The sequence below is a fragment of the Callithrix jacchus genome, chromosome 18 (assembly GCF_049354715.1).
Source record: "Callithrix jacchus isolate 240 chromosome 18, calJac240_pri, whole genome shotgun sequence".
In the NCBI taxonomy this organism is placed as follows: domain Eukaryota; kingdom Metazoa; phylum Chordata; class Mammalia; order Primates; family Cebidae; genus Callithrix; species Callithrix jacchus.
This window is the reverse complement of record NC_133519.1, coordinates 33,830,162-33,848,195: the sequence shown is the minus strand read 5'-3', so window position 1 is coordinate 33,848,195 and position 18,034 is coordinate 33,830,162. Positions and strand designations below refer to the sequence as shown.

Genomic DNA, 18,034 nt, shown 5'->3' with positions numbered 1-18,034 from the left:
ATGGCAAACCCAAGGTGAGTTTTGAGCACACTGAGTGTGAGGTAGATAAGTGAAATAAACTTTCATACATATTAGCAGTAATCATATTGCTGAACATGTATTCTGTGCTGCCCCAGCACCAAGCCCAGGGCATACACGTTACCTTGTGTGACCCTTCAACCCCTGTGTGGATGACGTTCTGCTTTCACTCCACTTTACAGATGAGGAAAGGGAGGCACAGAGAGGTGAGGCCATTTGCTGAGAGTTACAAAGCCAGCAAATGGTGGATCCAAGATGTGAACCCAGGTAGACCATCCACTCTCTTAACTACCCCATGGGTCCAGAACTCAGGACGGGCCATGGAAAGTTTTAATATGGTTGAACATTAGAAACATTGCTAAGAAATGGAAATGGCCTATTAGGTCAGCAAGTTGTTGATATGACTCGGCTTCTACACCTGCCATGGGAAACTGTGGCACTGTTTGTTTTCAGGGAACTTCTCGCGTAGTTTAAGAAATTTGGAAAAGTGTTAGAAATCCTGCCACTGTATCATAGACATCTGCTAAACGTCAGGTCACTTACCCTCAGGTTCAGCCTGTCTTCTGGTTGTTACTTCTGTTAAAAATTCCCGGCCGGGCGCGGTGGCTCAAGCCTGTAATCCCAGCACTTTGGGAGGCCGAGGCAGGTGGATCACGAGGTCAAGAGATCGAGACCATCCAGGTCAACATGGTGAAACCCCATCTCTACTAAAAATGCAAAAAAAATTAGCTGGGCATGGTGGCGTGTGCCTGTAATCCCAGCTACTCAGGAGGCTGAGGCAGGAGAATTGCCTGAACCCAGGAGGCGGAGGTTGCAGTGAGCTGAGATCGCGCCATTGCACTCCAGCCTGGGTAACAAGAGCAAAACTCCGTCTCAAAAAAAAAAAAAAAAAAAAATTGCCTCCTGTCAGCTTCTCCACTGGCGGAGTGGCAGATTTCTGGGATTAAGTTTCCAATGACCCAACCGAGGGCTCCTGCGCTGTTTGCTGATGTCACCTGATGGACTGGCATTTTACTAATGTGCACACAGGCCCTTTGATGTTTCAGTATCATTTAGCAATCATCTCTTATGTCCGGAAGCTTTCAGGGGTCTTCGTACCTGGAAGGGAGAAAGGAAGGGAGGGCAAATGTCATGAAAGGTTAAATGTCAAGGAAGAAATTAAAGATCAGTGGCACAGGAGTTAAGGTGTTGGATAAGGGCTCCAAAGTTCGTGTGCTGCCTCGGGCTTTGAGGTGTCATCGAAAGCCCATGATGTTTTGCGTGCCAGCAGTGTCCACTTAGCCCGAGGTGGAGTACTGGCTTCGACAGGCTGGACTGCTGAGGTGGGTCTGGCCTCAGTCAGGAATAGATGCATTTTGTGATAGCTGTTGCAAGCAGAGGGTGCTGCACTTGCTGATGCTAAAAATAAAAGTGCTGCCAAATGTTAAGGGACTTCAAAGTCACTAAGAAGTGTCCTTGGGGGAAACTGCCACTTCCTGTTGTGCATATGAGAGTTTAGAGAGGGACTGACCGCAGCATGTGCAGCAAGGAGGCCAATTTGATGTCTGTAATGTACAGGGAGAGGGGAGGTTGCCGTGGAGTCCACTCCCTGATGCTAGGGAGGGCTGCATGCAGATTTGTTCGCCTCAGAAACCTGACGTTTGTCCAGGATGCTTCCTTTGCTTACAAAGTCCTCCTCCTAGCGCATCATGTAACCAAATCCTACCCATTTACAAATCAATCAATCAAACAAACAAAAACATCAAACAATGTACTGTTTCCTTGCTTTCTATTTCCCTCATTGCCTATGGTCTCCTAAAGGCAAGGGCCTGTGTCTCACTCTGAATCTCCAGAGCATAGCACAGTTCGCTGGAGTATTCTCTTTTTTTTTTGAGACGAAGTTTTGCTCTTGTTACCGAGGCTGGAGTGCAATGGCGCGATCTCGGCTCACTGCAACCTCCGCCTCCTGGGTTCAGGCAATTCTCCTGCCTCAGCCTCCCGAGTAGCTGGGATTACAGGCACGCGCCACCATGCCCAGCTAATTTTTTGTATTTTTAGTAGAGACGGGGTTTCACCATGTTGACCAGGATGGTCTCGATCTCTTGACCTAGTGATCCACCCGTCTCGGCCTCCCAAAGTGCTGGGATTACAGGCGTGAGCCACCACGCCCGCCGAGAATTCTCTTTTGAACAAAGAAGTCTCCCTCTAGAGCACTTTGCCTATCCCCGTCTTGCCTCATCAAGGATACCACTCCCTCTTGTTTCTTCTCTTTTCGTGGCAGATAAATGATCCCTTTTGCACAAACTTTGTCTTCTTCAGTGGCCGCTGCACATTCTACCCCAATGCCTTCCACTGCTCCACTATGCCCTGATAGGAGGGACTGCAGGGCGTGTCCCCTCCCCGCCACCCCTGCATCCCTGGTGTGACGGGCAGGTAACCTCATTACCAGTGCCTCTCTTGGTGTTATGGGGAGATGTGAGCACTTGTCCCAAAGGAGTCAAAAAAGTCAGAGTGGAAACAAGGACTCAGCTTGTCTTGTTCTGAGTCCGTGATAAAGAAGTCTGCTTTCTATTTGGCTGGATCTCTGACTTGGCTTCCTGGAGTCATCAAGAGAACACAAACAATCAGAAGAGAACTTCCACCTGCTTCTGTCCCCACTACTCTCAATCTACTTTTCCTCTGACGAATGAAACATTTCTGTTCCTACCCAAGCCAAGCCTTCCTCCATGGCCCAGAACCCCATGTCCACTTGCCCAATCAGAAGTATCACTCCAGCTTTGTTTCTGCTCTCTGGTGTCTCTCCCACCCCTGGGTTTTCCAATCGGCATGCAAATGCACAATGTTCTCCCATCTAGAATTAAATCTATATTGAATGTAAATGTTCCTTGATCTATTAGCCCATTTCTCTGGTCCCCTTTTGAGCCATAAGCTGAACTCCTCAAAAGGGTTATCTTTACGAGCTGTCTCCACTTCCTTTTCTCACCTTTTCCCTTGAACACATTATTGTCAAGTTTCTTTTTCTCTCTCTCTTTTTAAGTTTCTTTTTCTTTCGTCACTCAAAAACTAAAACAAAACAGAAATCCAGCCTGCTTTTGTCAAGGTCACCAATGAGTAGCGTGGTGATTTGTCTTACTCTATTCAGATCTGGCTCACGCATGTTGTCCTGTCATGTTTTAATGATCAAGAGCTCCTTTCTTTAGTCTGAAGAATGTTCTGATTTCTGCAATAGATTATCATATGGTCACTTATACCTCAATAAAGGACAACTCCTTTGTTTCACTTCCTTGGGCCCAAGTCCTGGAGCCATCCTTGCCTCCTCTCTTTCTCTCACACCCCCATGTAATTCATCAGCAAGTATGACATCTTTAAATTCAAAATATATCCACAATAGCATTATATTTCTCCATCGTCTCCAATATCCCTGTACTCCAGGCTACTGTCATATTTTACCTACTTTGTGTGATCACCTGCTAACTGGTCTTTCTGCCTCCACCTTGCCCCTCCCTCTACCTAGAGCCTATTGGTTACACAACAGCCAGGATGATTCTTGAGGCTCTCCCTGACCTGGCTTGGTCATCTACCTCTCTGCCCAAGACTTCACCTTCTCAACTATATCGGCCTCTTTTTTCTTCAAGCACACCAGGAGTATTCCTGTTTCACCTCAGTGTCTTTGCATTTGCTGTTCCCTCTTCTGAAATTCTCTTCCAGGTTTCCCTATGTCTCATGTCGTCATGTCTCTGTTAAAATTTCAGCTTATCATCGTTCCGGACAGCCCTGTTTTTATGCAATCAAACCACTACTACCATAACCTCCTCACAAACACTCTCTGTTCCCCCTTCTCCCACTTCATTTTCCTCTGTTATAGTAAACACCCCATTGACATGTTCTTTCTGTCTCTTCTGCTGTAAGATAAGCTTACGAAGACAGGAACTTTATCTGTGTTGTTCTAGGCTTTATCCCTAGCACCTAAAACAGTTCATGGCATGTAATAGGCACATGATAAATATTTGTTAAATGAAGGAATGTACAAATAGATTTCTAGCCTTACAAAATGAGATCAATGACATTTTTCAAAACATTCCTGATGTCCAAAAGTTGGTATCCATTGTGTAGCATGAGAGATGCACATAAAATACAAAAAAAGAAAAAAAACAAAACTACAAAGACTTTTTGTTTTCCAGCTATCTTGAGAATAATTTGGCACACTTATTTATTTATTTTATTGGTATATATTCATGGGGTACAAGTCCAATTTTGCTGCATTGATAGATTGCATTGTAGTAAAGTGCATTTATCACTGGAGCAACTGAGAGTTCTTTTTGATATAAAAAGGTGACAACCAAAATGTCCCCAAACAGAAAATTTTATTTAAATTATATCATACCTATATGGAGAATATATATAACCATAAGCATGATCAACAAATAACACTTAATGGCATTAGAAAGTATTTATGATATGATGCTAACAGAAAAAATATGAAAAGAGATAACCAACTGTAGAGTCTCAAATATGTAAACATATGAATGTGTCCCTGGGAAGAAACACCATGGATGAAAATGCTCCAAAACATGAATAGTGGTAATTTCTAGATGGTAGAACTATGGGAAATTTAAATAGACTATTTTTTCTACCTTTTCTAAAATTTTCCTCATGCATATTTTTTGTTTTACTATCAGAAAAAGAACTTCTTATGTATTTCAAAAGTGATAGCATTCTAAATTCACTGAGGTAAGATGTTTTCTTTGAGTTTTTACAAGCGTGATAAAGATTTTGATAGGCCCACACATTCTCTCCTGAATCTATTAAGGCTGACACTATGCATTTGGAAGTCAGCTGGCTGAGCTGGTAATCCATGACCTAAGAAAACACAGGTCCAAAATTCTTGGTATCAATATTATATTTACTCATTAAAACAAGCTTATTGGGGTGGGTTACTAGTTGATAACATTGGTTTGCCTTTATATTATGAATGGGGGTTGTTAACATAATATTTAATTCAGTAGATCTCTGGGCACTACAGAGTATACATGTAACTATTATTCACCTTATTTTGTGAGGCTTTATTTTAATGTATCATTAAACTTCTCTTCTTTGTGTAAAGAGGGTGATAACATCCTTTTTTCAATTATTAGAGATAATAGTTTCTCAATGTCTGTGAGAGTGATGAAAGTGTTTTTTGAGGTTTTAGTTTATTGTAGAGAAAGGGTTGACCAAACCTGACTTGGGCCAACTATTTGAAAAATCTGAAAGTCAAAACTCAGATTAACTCTTATATCCAAGGAGTCTAAATTAAAATTTCTGCTCCTATTCTTATTTGCCATCTGACTCTTGTGATGGAAATCTGGAGACTAAATTCATGAGAATCTCAGAAGATATCATGAATAGGCATGTGCTCATTTCCCTCCTCCTTTTAATAGCTGTCTAAGCTGGGACCCCAGTTTAAAAGGGTCATCCATTAAAAATTTATATTTTGGGGTGAGATGAATTTGACAGAGTAACAGTGAGAATAGGCAGCATTGTGCTGTTGTTGGCCAGCTTGGGAACTAGCTTGTAAATTGTAGAGTCTCATGTTTTTGTTGATAATTTAAAACAATCTTTGACAATAAGAGTACAATTCAAAGAATAACAAAACCACGTAGGTTAGCAAAGAGATTACAGAAAGTAAAATGCTCTTGTGTGTGTCTCCCCAGTCTTACTATTCCTCACCTCTGAGATAACCACTTTTCTGAATTTTGTGTTAATCACTCTTTTGGTTTGATTTATAGTATTATCACTTACATATATATTTCTACACAATATATTGTTGATATTTTGCATATTTTGAGCTTTATGTGAGTGGAATTATACTGGACATATTTTGTGGATGTACATTTCTTCCAATATTAATTGAGGTTTGTCAAAATCCACCCATGCAACTAGGGTCTATTTTTCATTATTGCTCAATATTCCATTGTGTGGCCATACCACAATGTATTAGTCTATTCTACTTTTGTTGGACATATGGGTTATGTTCAAGGTTTGCTATTACAAAGGCTGCTATAAATATTCTTTTAAAAATATGTGAAGGTAAATATCTATGTAGAATGAGAAAATAAATCACAACAGATTATGGGGCCTCTCCCCTCTGTGGTAGTTTTTCAGGGAATTTACCACGGGTCTTCTCTAGAAATGCTTTCTACTTGTAATCTGCTTTCCCACCTCCACATAGAATATTCTACAGCTCTCAGCAAAAACACTTGGCCCATTAAATGAGCTTATTAAGCCTCATGACTTTTTGCTACGTGTTTTTTGGGTGGGCTCACATCTGGGTTCAGAATTGTGGGCATGGTCAGATGTTGGATAGGCCAGACTCTCATTCAGTGAGTGGAATGGGCCAGTCATGAGTGGGTGTAAGAGCCTGATGGGAGAGAGCTAGGTTCTGCTGAATCCCTACCATGTGCCTGGCACTGTGCATGGCATATTCTAGGCACTTCTATCCCCTTCCTCTCTTAACTCCACTTCATTTATGGAAAAATGTAAGACTTAGAGAGGTGAAGAATCAACCTGGATATGTTTAATTCTGTCTTTTTCTCACTGGTGCTGCTAAAGCCTTCCTACTAGAAAAGTTTTCATCTTGGTGAAAGGAGATTTACCTACTCTTGAGGACACACTGCTCTCAAAGAGCAACTCATGTATCCATCCAGTGTAGGAGTAAAACAACATATACACATTCATGTCATGCCATCCACTTATACGTTTCTGGCTTGAGGAAGGAGTTTTTTAAAAACCAGAAGGAAATAATTCTTATGTGTGGTCAAATGCATATCAGTCTTCACTGATGATAAAATTACCACTGTCATCAGTGGAAAGCTCTACTTTCATTCCAAGAAAGTCTGGGGTCTTGCTTTTTTTTTTTTTTTTTGTCCTCCTCATAGCTGCTTCTAATTCTTCTTAAACTTATGACCAAATTTTACTGGTTGGGTCTCATTTTTTCCATTTATAATCCAACAGTTCTCAGTCCTCATTCAGGGTCATTGTGATGATTCATGTGAAAAGAGTTTAGCCTTTAATAGGCCTGTTTGAATACAGATCACATACAGCTATGAAAAGGCATTGGTATTAGTTTTATTGTTATTAAGAAAAACATTTGCAGATAATAACACAAATTTAGTTACAAAAATTTGCCCTCCCTTTGATGGAAATGAAAAATATATTATTTTTCTTTTTTATTATGAATATTAGGTAAATAATTTATGTTCATTATGAGCTTTCTTGAAATATCTCCTAGAACACATGTTCAAGAGTTTCTCTAGGTATAAACCTGGGAGAAAAATTCTAAGTCACTGGATATGTGCATGTTTAGCTTTCCAAGGATTTGCCAAACTGCTTTCCAGAGTATTTATACAAATTTATAAACCTAGAAGCAGGAAATGAGAATTCTCTTTCTCCACATATTTGTCAACACTTGTTATTGTTTTACTTTCTTATTTTTATTAATCTGGAAAGAGAGACTTGGCATTTCATTCAGTTTTAATTTTCTCCTAACTACTAATGAGGTTAAGGTTGAGCATGTTTTCATTTAATTTATGGCTTCTTTGTGTTTCCTCTTCTATAAAACACCTGTTCATAGGTTTTGCCCATTTCCAAGATTTTTTGGTCTCTTTTTTTAAACTAATTATAGGAAGTATTTTTTTTCTGGATATAAATCTTGTTTTTGTATGTGTAGCAAATATTCCATTCTAATAGTGTCTTGTATTTTGCCCTTTTTATACATCTTTACATGAACAGAAGTTGTTTATTTGAATGTCATTAAATTTATCAATCTTTTTCTTTGGGGTTTCAGTTTTTGTGTATTTTTTCTTAGTCATAAAAATCTTCTATATTTTTTTCTATAAGTCTTTTATTTTTTCCCCCACATTTAAGTATTTATTGTTGTGAGATGGAGACCTTATTTCATTTCCCTCTATGTGGTTGCACAGTAGATCCAGAAGCACTTATTTAATTGTCTGTTGTTTCTCCTCTGAGCTACCATGCTTGGTCAGTTACAGATTATGTGGGTCTGTGTCCACACTCTTTTTCTGCTCCCTGGGTCAGTTTGCCTATTCCTTCCTAAGAGCACACTGTTTTAATTACTTGCCTTTAAACCAAGTGTTAATCTCTACCCTTTAGGGTATGACCTGTCCTACACTCTCCATCTAACTTGGTAGAATTGTATACTCTTGACACTTTATTTTTTTTTATTTTTGCATGTTTTTGTATAGTTTAATAAAAACCTTTTAAACATTATTCTTTTATCTGAATTTTTTGTGTTTGTGTTTCTGTCCCTTCGAGCCATTGGTCTTCTTTTTGTTCCTGTTTCTGTTTTTCACGTTGTGTGTTTCATAGTAGCGCACACCAACTTTTTTCGGCTGTTGCTGCCGTTCTGCTCGCCTCCGTTCTTTTGATGTAAGCACCCTGGGAACTTTATTTGAATGTTCCTGTTCCTCTTCCCTTTGTGCCTTCCGCTTCTTTCCCTTTTTGGAAGGTGCTGTATCATCTACATCTTCTTCTAGTGTTTTTCTTTGTTCTTCAGGTTTTGCAAATATCTTTTCACTCAGTCCCTTGGATATTCTGACTGCCGAAAACTTTTTGGCTTTGTCTTTGTCTAAAAACTTCTGATATTTGGCAATCTTCTCATCCAGGGCTTTAATAACAGCTTTGCTGTCATTTCCCACATGCTCCTCCTCGGATTCCGAGGAAGACTCTTCCACAGCGTCTCTTTGTTGCTCCTGTTCCTCCACCTCTTCATCAGAAAAGCTGTCAAGCACTTCCTCAAGATCTGACACCTCTACAGGAACCAGGTCATCCTCAGAAAACTGAGGCACCACGTTGATTTTACCAAAGTTCTGCCGAACCCGTGTGAGAATCTGCTGCATCTCTGTGTTAACATCGCAGTGACTGTTCTCTTCCGTTTCTTTCTTAATGACAGATTCTGACCCTTCACCTGCAGTTTTGGTGACTTCCTCTCTTGGATTATGCTGGGCTGCTTCTGGGACAACTTCCAAAGATGAGGAGGGTGGAAGCTGTACTTGGGGGGCCACAGGTGGCTCTGCATTGGGTGGCTTGACAAAGAAAGGAATCCGGCCCCTCTGCCAGTCATTGAGGACCATCTTACCCACAGTCTGCAAGTCGGGCTCTCCACCCTTTAGTAACTTCCCAGTCCGGAAAGCGAGCTTCTCAAGAAAGTCCTCAGCACTCTCCCAAGAATCAATCTTGTATGTTTTGCTGATATATTCTGGCTTTGCGCGTTCAAGTACAGCACCAATGTGGTCTTCAGGAGTCTTAATTTTTTCTACTTGAACAACTCCTTTTAGCACAATGTCTGTCTCGGAGTCCTCAGAGGGGTAAACCACACCTGGACAGTCAATCAAGAATATCCGACGCATCAAAGTAATATACTGCCAGACCTTTGTTTCACCTGCAATGGGAGCCACGTTGCAAACTTTCTTAGAACGCAATGTGTTTATCACAGAGCTCTTGCCAACATTTGGATAGCCAATGAACCCAACACTGATCTGTTTCTTGTCAGTGTGCAACTTTCCAAACTGCCGCAGAAGCTGAATGAAGGCTCCCTTGCCAAATGGGTTAGTAAGGCTTGCATGGAAAGCAAGTGTTGGATAATCCTGGGAGAGGACAGCAACCCACCGTTTTGTTGCCCAGGTTGGAACAAGGTCACATTTGTTAAGTACAAAAATGAGGTGTTTCCAAGGCTTTTCCTTCTTCAGGTAAGTTTCAATGTGAGGGGAACGGGTACCCATTGGATCTCTAGCGTCAAGAACCTGAACTACAACATCTGATGAATCTATCACCTTGTAGAGCTCACCCCATATTCTCTTGGACTGTCCCTTTTTATAGATCTCTTCTTGAGCTTCATTTCTCACACCAGTATCTTCAGTTACCAAATCACGATCCTTGCCCTGGTCATAGCTCTCAGTGGACATCTCAGCATTTTCGATAAGAGACTGCATATCACTTGTAAGTAAGTTTGGTCGCTTCCTCTGTGACTTAGGGCCAAATGTAGTTTCAAAACTTTCAGTATCAAGAATGTGCACCTTCAAGTTATGAGGCCGGATGCGATCATGGAGAAGAGACATTGGTAACTTGCTTTGCTTCATGACAACTTTGTATGGATCCTTCATAACTGTATCCATTTCCTCTTGAAATTTTTGTAATGATGACTGCTTAATCACACGTGTGTTTCCAAACCATTTAATGTTTGGCTCTACTCTTGCCACTGTGCCAGAAGCCACCGTTGATTGATACTGCAGGGGTTTAATTATTTTACCACGATTGTTCCTGCGCTCCTTTTGCCTATACATATTCAGGCGCCGGATGGTGGCCCGGTCCCTCATGTTTTGGCCTCCTGCTCCCTGCACTCGATCCGGGTTTGTGCTGGCCTTAGACGGGTTGATGGTGCTCCGTCCTTTGTATTTGGGCTTCACCATCTTGGCGACGAGAACGGGACCCGAGAGCTAGGTCCGGCTTACGTCGGTCAAACGAACTAAGAAGTTCCCAGGCCCGGCCAAAGTGACCCGCGTGAACCACGCCGGACCACGTGTGCATGACACTTTATTTTTAAGTAGAAAAGCATTTTAATCTCTCATTTGCCATACAGCAAAAAATGAATGGACCACCTCTCCCTTTTTTCAAGGTTTTTATCTTACAGAGTTGTTTTGAAAATCACAGAAGACATAATGAATGGAAAACGCACTAGAGAAAAAGAGAATGGTCTTCAGTAATTTCTAGGATTAAGGAATTTCCCTTCCTTTTAAATCATTCTGCTTACTCTTCAGGCTTCAGTTTTATCATCAGCTCATTATCTCAATACATGTAATATCTGAGCTGACCTGTGAAATGAATTCAAAACCTTCAGACTGAAAGTGTAGGTGCAGGAATACACTTTAAAGGTGCAACTTCCTGTGGCTGCTCACTTTTATTCTCTGCTTCTTGGACAAAGTAGGTTTGGTGATTACACACGAAGCCTTGAGGCTGGGAGACATGAATATCCTTGGAAAAAGTACAGGATGAGCCTTTAGAAACCAAAATAAGCCTCACATGTGTGAGACCTTGCAGGTGCCCCCTGCCCTCCTGTACCTACCCTCCCATGCAGCTCCTCCCCTTCACATGCCTCACATGAGCACGGGGCCCAGGTCACAGCTCCTCCTACTCTTTACTCACTGTTGAGACCGTCCTTCAGTAGGCAGTGGGGAGCTGCAGAGAAAGATTGTGGTTTTCTCTGCAGGCAGTTGTGGGTGTGACCAAGTGAAAGGGTACTTGTGTATGTTAGTATATGTCATCATGAGGGGAAAAGAACAATAATACTCTACCATCACTGTGGTGGGTTTTCCTCTCACCCCACCCAACTCTTCTATTTTAATCTATAGTTGTCCCAGCCTCTAGGCCCCTTGCAAATGTCACTACTTCTTTCCTGCCTCCCCCTCATTCTCTTCTGTGACTTTTTAGGGCTTTCTATGGGCAGAGCTTTTATCTAAGGGGACTGGACAAATGATGTAGGATGCCTCCTCGCTTCGTGTGCAGGAGGGCTGAAAACCACATTGCTCAAGTCCAGCATATTTGCCTAAAAGAAACATGTTCCTTCACAAAATATTCTACTTCCTAATTTGCCATACCAAATGATGTGGAAAAATCTTCTTTTTTTTTTTGTTCTCTCTTTGCTAATACCTGAAAAGGGAAAGTAGATGGAAGTTAAAGCAAATTTACATGAGGCTGAGTGCGTGTGGTTGAGTTCATCATTCTCCATTGAGAACTATTCCAGAGTGCACTTAGACTCTGTCCCAGTATTAATCCTAATTGTGGGTATAATGAGGTGAAGAAAAATATTTGAACTGATTACTTTTAGAGACAAGACTATATTTATTTGTTTGGAAGAAATACTTTGGTAAGTTGATTGAGTTTGAATTGTGAGACTCCAGGGCATGTGCAACCAATGACATTTGCTCTTCTAACTTGTAAGGGTGAGATAAAGAGTAGAATGCATTTTGCTTTCAAAGGGAAGGGTGCCAAGAGAGAAAAAAGAGGCCAAGAGTGACTTGATGGAAGACCGTGGGCTACATGATGCAACACCATCCCTTCATTTCCTGCTTCCCTGAAAATCAGAAAAGTTACTGATTTTCCAAGTTCTTGATGGGAATCACTTTGTTTTTGCAGAAATCTGAGGAGCTGAGTGTGTCTTGTCAGCACTGATGTGGAGTTGAAACAGAAACAATATATATATAGAGGTAGTAGATGGAGGCAGAAACTATGAAAAGAAAGAAAGGGTCTCTAGGAATTTGCAGAAACTATGTGGAGAGTTTTGGCTTTACAAAGGGCTGTGGAATTTGAGGCTTTAACCTAAATCTGGAAGTCAGAGGGACAGAGGGGTCCCTTGTGACCACAAGGTTGCAGGAGAAAGGTGATGTGGTCATCATAAAGAACTGCAAAGCCTCTTATCCTGTGGAATACAGTTTAGCCACTTCACAACAGCTTGATTAGGCTTGTCTGCCTTCTCTGCCAACTCCTTTTGCTTGCTGACTGTTGCACTGAAATTGTGGACCAGTTGGCACTGTCAGTGCTTATATGTGCTAGACAAACACTGGGTGTTTCATCCCTTCAGACTCCAGGACTCAAGGAACTTATTGATCACAGAAAACCTTGTTAAGTACGTGTGTAGCAGCGAATCTATATACAAGCCAAGGTCAAGTCCCTTAAAACCAGAGTCAGTGGCCTTCAACAAATCAAGATTCTCTCTACTTATGAGAGAAGTCTATGTGCAAATTTAATTTTGAATATCGTATAAATTGAATCACATTTTACATGTGTCATAAGCTAACTCTAACATCAAGAACATGCTTGAAATTAACAAATACTCTGAATATGGATCTTTAAATTCTTAGATTTTGAAGAGATTTCACAAGAAACAAATTATGTAAAAAACCTCATCAATTAATAACTTAAAAGAGCAGGTAACTCTAATCTGATAATCAGAGAGAGGACCCAAATCATAAGCTCTGAAAAAAAGCAGCAGCCCATCAGGGACTTACAAATAAAGCCCCCACCTTCCTGGGACAGAGCACCTGGGAAAAGGGGTGGTTGCAGGTTCTGCTTCAGCAGACTTAAATGTCCCTGCCTGTCAGCTCTCTGAATGGAGCAACAGATCTCCCAGCACTGTGCTTGAGCTTTGATAAGGGACAGACTGCCTCCTCAAGTGGCTCCCTGATCCCTGTGTATCCTGACTGGGAGATACCTCATACAGGAAAGCTCTGGCTGACATCTGGTGGGTATCCTTCTGGGATGAAACTACCAGAGGGAGGAACAGGCTGCAATCTTTGCTGTTCTGCAGCCCTCACAGGTGATTCCCAGGCAAGCAGGGTCTGGAGTGGACCTCCAGCAAAATCCACAAGACCTGCAGCAGAGAGGCCTGACTGGTAGAAGGAAAATTAACAAACAGAAAGAAATGGCTTCAACATCAACAGAAAGGACATGCACTCAGAGACCCCATCCAAAAGTCACCAACTTCAAAGACCAAAAGTAGATAAATCCATGGAGATGGGAAGAAACCAGAACAAAAAGGCTGAAATTGCCAAAAACCAGAATGCTTCTTCTCTTCCAAGGGATCACAACTCCTCACCAGCAAGGGAACAAAACTGGATGGAGAATGAGTTTGATGAATTGGCAGAAGTAGGCTTCAGGAGGTAGGTAATAAAATTCTCTGAGCTAAAGGAGCATGTTCTAACCCAATGCAAGGAAACTAAGAGTTTTGAAAAAAGGTTAGATGAAATGCTAACTAGAATAACCAGCGCAGAGAAGAACATGGAGCTGAAAAACAGCACAAGAACTTCATGAAGCACACACAAGCTTCAATAGCTGAATCGATCAAGTGGAAGAAAAAATATCAGAGATTGAAGTCCACTCTGTGAAATAAAGCAATAAGGCACGATTAGAGAAAAAAGAGGGAAAGGAAATGAACAAAGCCTCCAAGAAATATGGGATTATGTGAAAAGACCTAATCTACATTTGATTGGTGTACTTTAAAGTGATGGGGAGAATGAAACCAACTTGGAAAACACTCTTCAGGATATTATCCAGGAGAACTCCCCCAATCTAGAAAGGCAGGCCAATATTCAAGTCCAGGAAATACAGAGAACCCCACAAAGATATTCCTCAAGAAGAGCAACCCCAAGGCACATAATTGTCAGATTCACCAGGGTTAAAATGAAGGAAAAAATGCTACGGGCAGCCAGCGAGAAAGGTCGGGTTACCCACAAAGGGAAGCCCATCAGACTTATAGCAGATCTCGGCAGAAAGACTACAAGACAGAAGAGAGTAGGGGTCAATATTCAACATCCTTAAAGAAAATAACTTTCAACCCCGAATTTCATATCCAGCCAAACTAAGCTTCATAAGTGAAGGAGAAATAAAATCCTTTATGGACAAGCAACGGCTGAGAGATTTCGTCACCACCAGGCCTGCCTTACAAGAGCTCCTGAGGGAAGCACTAAACATGGAAAGGAACAACCAGTACCAGCCACTGCAAAAACATACTAAATTCTAAAGACCAGTGGTGACACTGTGAAGAAACTGCATCAACTAATGAGCAAAACAACCAGCTAGCATCAAAATGGCAGGATCAAATTCACATATGCCTTAAATGTAAGTGGGCTAAATGCTCCAATTGAAAGACACAGTGTGGCAATATTCACATAGTTATTTTGTAGACATGGGCCAACATTATTGATTCTATCCATTTTATAAGATCATTTTTAAATAATAAGAATAAATTTTAATCCTTATACTTAATAATCCTTAAGGATTTATATATACATTAAAGAACTAATGTGTAGATCATTGGTTTCATATGTGCACTAAATTAATATTTATCATATCAAATGAATTTGAATTTAATATTTATATTAAATCAATTTAATGCACATATAAAACCAATTATGACACATTTAATGTATATATAAATAATCATTTCCAGTCAATACAGCAGATGAAACTGATGTATAAGATACCCTCCATTTCAAGTACATGGAAGTGCTGAGTAAAATATAAGATAATATCATATAATATGAAGTAATTAATTTCTGGATTCAAAATCAGAGAAAGGAAATCTGGAGGTGCTAGAACTGAGATCGAACTTAAAGACTGAACAGTGAGCAGGAGCTGGAGCTGAATAGGGCACAGTGCCCAGAGAAGCAGGTATAGACCTTACAAGTGGGGTGGGGGCTGTGATTTTCTTGGTGGAGAGACAGCAGGAGTTCTCATCCTTCTATAAAATGAGAAGTTGAAAGTGACTTCCTTGCCCAAAGCCATGTATGGCAAATGCCCCATCCATGAAACAGACTGGAAAATATCTGTCTGGCAGTCAGGAACAAGCATGACAGTGGGTCACATATTTTGGGAAGTGTATTAAAAAAGAGTGATCTAAGAAAAATCACAATGTTAAACCTCTGTTGGGAGAAGGTATATGGCTCTAATTTATATCACCTGTATGGTGTTGAAAATCTAAGCAAGGAAACCAACAGTAACAACAACAAAGAATTTCCACAAATAAAAAAAATAGTGAAACTAGTGGGATTCCAGCAAAGGCCAGTGTGACACTGTTCCATGAGGATCTCTTCACCACAGACAGCAAGAGATGGTGCTCCTTCAGAAGAAAGCATTTGTCAGAAGGTTCACTTGCATAAATTGCAAAGTATAGATGGAAACTCATTAACAACAGGGAGAGAGAAACAGAAAGAGATGACAAACACAGCAAATGAGAAAAACAAAAGGCAAGGAAATATAGAAAATAGAGAAGTTTCCCAGGAGTTATTTTAAAAATAACAATAGTTGAAATATTAAAATGAATGGGCTGGGCACGGTGGCTCATGCCTTTAATCCCAGCACTTTGGGAGACTGAGGCAGGCATATCACCTGAGGTCAGGAGTCTGAGACCAGCCTGGCTAACTTGGTGAAACTATGTCTCTACTAAAAATACAGAAAAAATTAGCTGGGAATGGCAGTATGCCCTGTAGTCCCAGCTACTCAGGAGGCTGAAGCAGAAGAATCTCTTGAGCCTGGGAGGAAGATGTTGCAGAGAGCTAAGATTGCACCATTGCACCCCAGCCTGGATGGCAGAGCAAGACTCCATCTCAAAATAAATAAATAAATAAATAAATAAATAAATAAACAAACAAACAAACAAACAAACAAATAAATAAAATTAGGAAGGAAAAGAAATAATAAAACTAAACAAACATATTAAAAATAATAATTTAAAGAAATCTCAACAGACAGATTAAACATTAACTAGACACTTCTGAGAAGAAAATTAGCAAATAGGAACTTAGCTCTGAAGAAATTAGGTCGAATACAGAATAGAGAAGAAAATGTGGAAAATATAGAAGAGAGGTTAAGAAAGACGGAGGATAGAATGAGAAGGTTCAACATATTATTTCTACTAGGAGTTCCAGACAGAGAGACCAGATGCAATAAAGGAGAAGAAATATCAGTAATGGCTGAGAATTTAGCAAAACTGGTAAGAGATGAGTTTTCAGATTGAAGAAATGCATTCAGTTGCAAGAAGAATGAATTTAAAAAGTTCTACACCCAGACATATTGTAGTAGAACAGGAAAACATCAAGACAGAGGGAAAATTCCTAAAAGCTACCAGAAAGAAAAGAATTTCTTAGAAAATAACAAAAAATCTCACAGGTAACAGATTTTTTCTAAAAACAATAAACACTAGTTGATGTCTGTATTAGGTTATTCTTGCAGTGCTATAAAGAAATGCCTGGGGCTGGGAAATTTATAAGAAGAGATCTAATTGGCAGGCAGTTCAGAAAGCACAGTGGCATCTACTTCTAGCATGGCCTCAGGAAGCTTCCAGTCATGGCAGAAGGCAAAGGGGGAGCTGAGACACACAATGTGGCAGAGAGAGAGGGAGAGGGAGGGAGGGAGAGAGAGAGAGAGAGAGAGAAAGAGAGAGAGAGAGAGACAGAGAGAGAGTGTTTGTGGGGGGACGTGCCACACATGTTTAAACAACGAGTTCTCACCAGAATTCACTATCATGAAGACAGCACCAAGCAATGAGGGATCTGCCCCCAGGATCCAAACATCTCAATCCAAGGATCGAAAACCAGTGCTCTAGGTTGACTTTTCCTAATTCTACTTTAGCTTCATCATGCTTTGTTTGTGTGACACAAATATCCATTCTTGGGGCATTTGAATCAAACAACTTCCTATGGTGACTTCTGTCAGTAATTGTTTATTGAGCACCTGTTTCATGCCTGGCACTGTAGTCTATTCTGGGGGTGTAAAAGTGAACAAGAAACCACTGCTCCAAGGAGCTTAAAATCTATTTGAAAGGAAGTTTAATGTATAATTTGTTTTCTCTGTAAGTTAATCAGATTAATATTTTATTCATGGACCATTGGAGATTACATTCTGATTTGTCTTTTTGCCAGAACCATGATTGATGGTGCTATTTCCATCCTTTAGGGCATCAGTAGTGAAATAAGCATTGCAACCATGAAACCCTTCAATCCTCAGCACAGTCTATGCCCAGCTAGAGCACAGAATGCTGCCGGCTCTAACTTCCCTGCATTTTCCTCAGAAAGTTTGAGTATGGCTTGAAACAAAAGGCTTCAGTATTTTCGACTCCATTAGGGCTGCTGTTTAGTTGAGCAGTTTGTACATTGTCTAAGGGTATTCAGCTGAGGAGGCAGGAGGAAGCGGAAATTCAGCCTAAGCACTGCTCTTTTAGCCCTCTCTGAGACTACCTCTGCACAGTGAGACACTTTGCCAAGTTGTCTGGCCAGAAGGGACGGCTTTTTATAATTTGCATGACGATGGTATATAATTTAGCGGGTAATCTTACGGACCACAACAATTTCCTAATTCAGTACAATCCACAGAGCTTATGTTTATTGCAGAGGTATCATTTGAAATACTAGGGACCATATGTTTATCCCAAGAAAGAAATGACTCAGAAAATATATTTATGAAACATTAAAATGTTAGGACTGAATTT

At 40.6% G+C, this 18,034-nt stretch overlaps 1 long non-coding RNA gene and 2 pseudogenes across 4 annotated transcripts in view; 1 reads left to right on the top strand and 2 right to left on the bottom strand.

Annotated features, from left to right (window-relative positions):
- Positions 1 to 2,440, bottom strand: part of LOC128931123 (glutamyl-tRNA(Gln) amidotransferase subunit A, mitochondrial pseudogene) — a 61,543-nt pseudogene extending 59,103 nt beyond the window's left edge.
- Positions 1 to 18,034, top strand: part of LOC144580269 (uncharacterized) — a 162,400-nt gene that overhangs the window by 131,339 nt on the left and 13,027 nt on the right. The window lies entirely within an intron of this gene.
- On the bottom strand, positions 8,206 to 10,577 carry LOC100402561 (guanine nucleotide binding protein-like 2 (nucleolar) pseudogene; annotated as a pseudogene).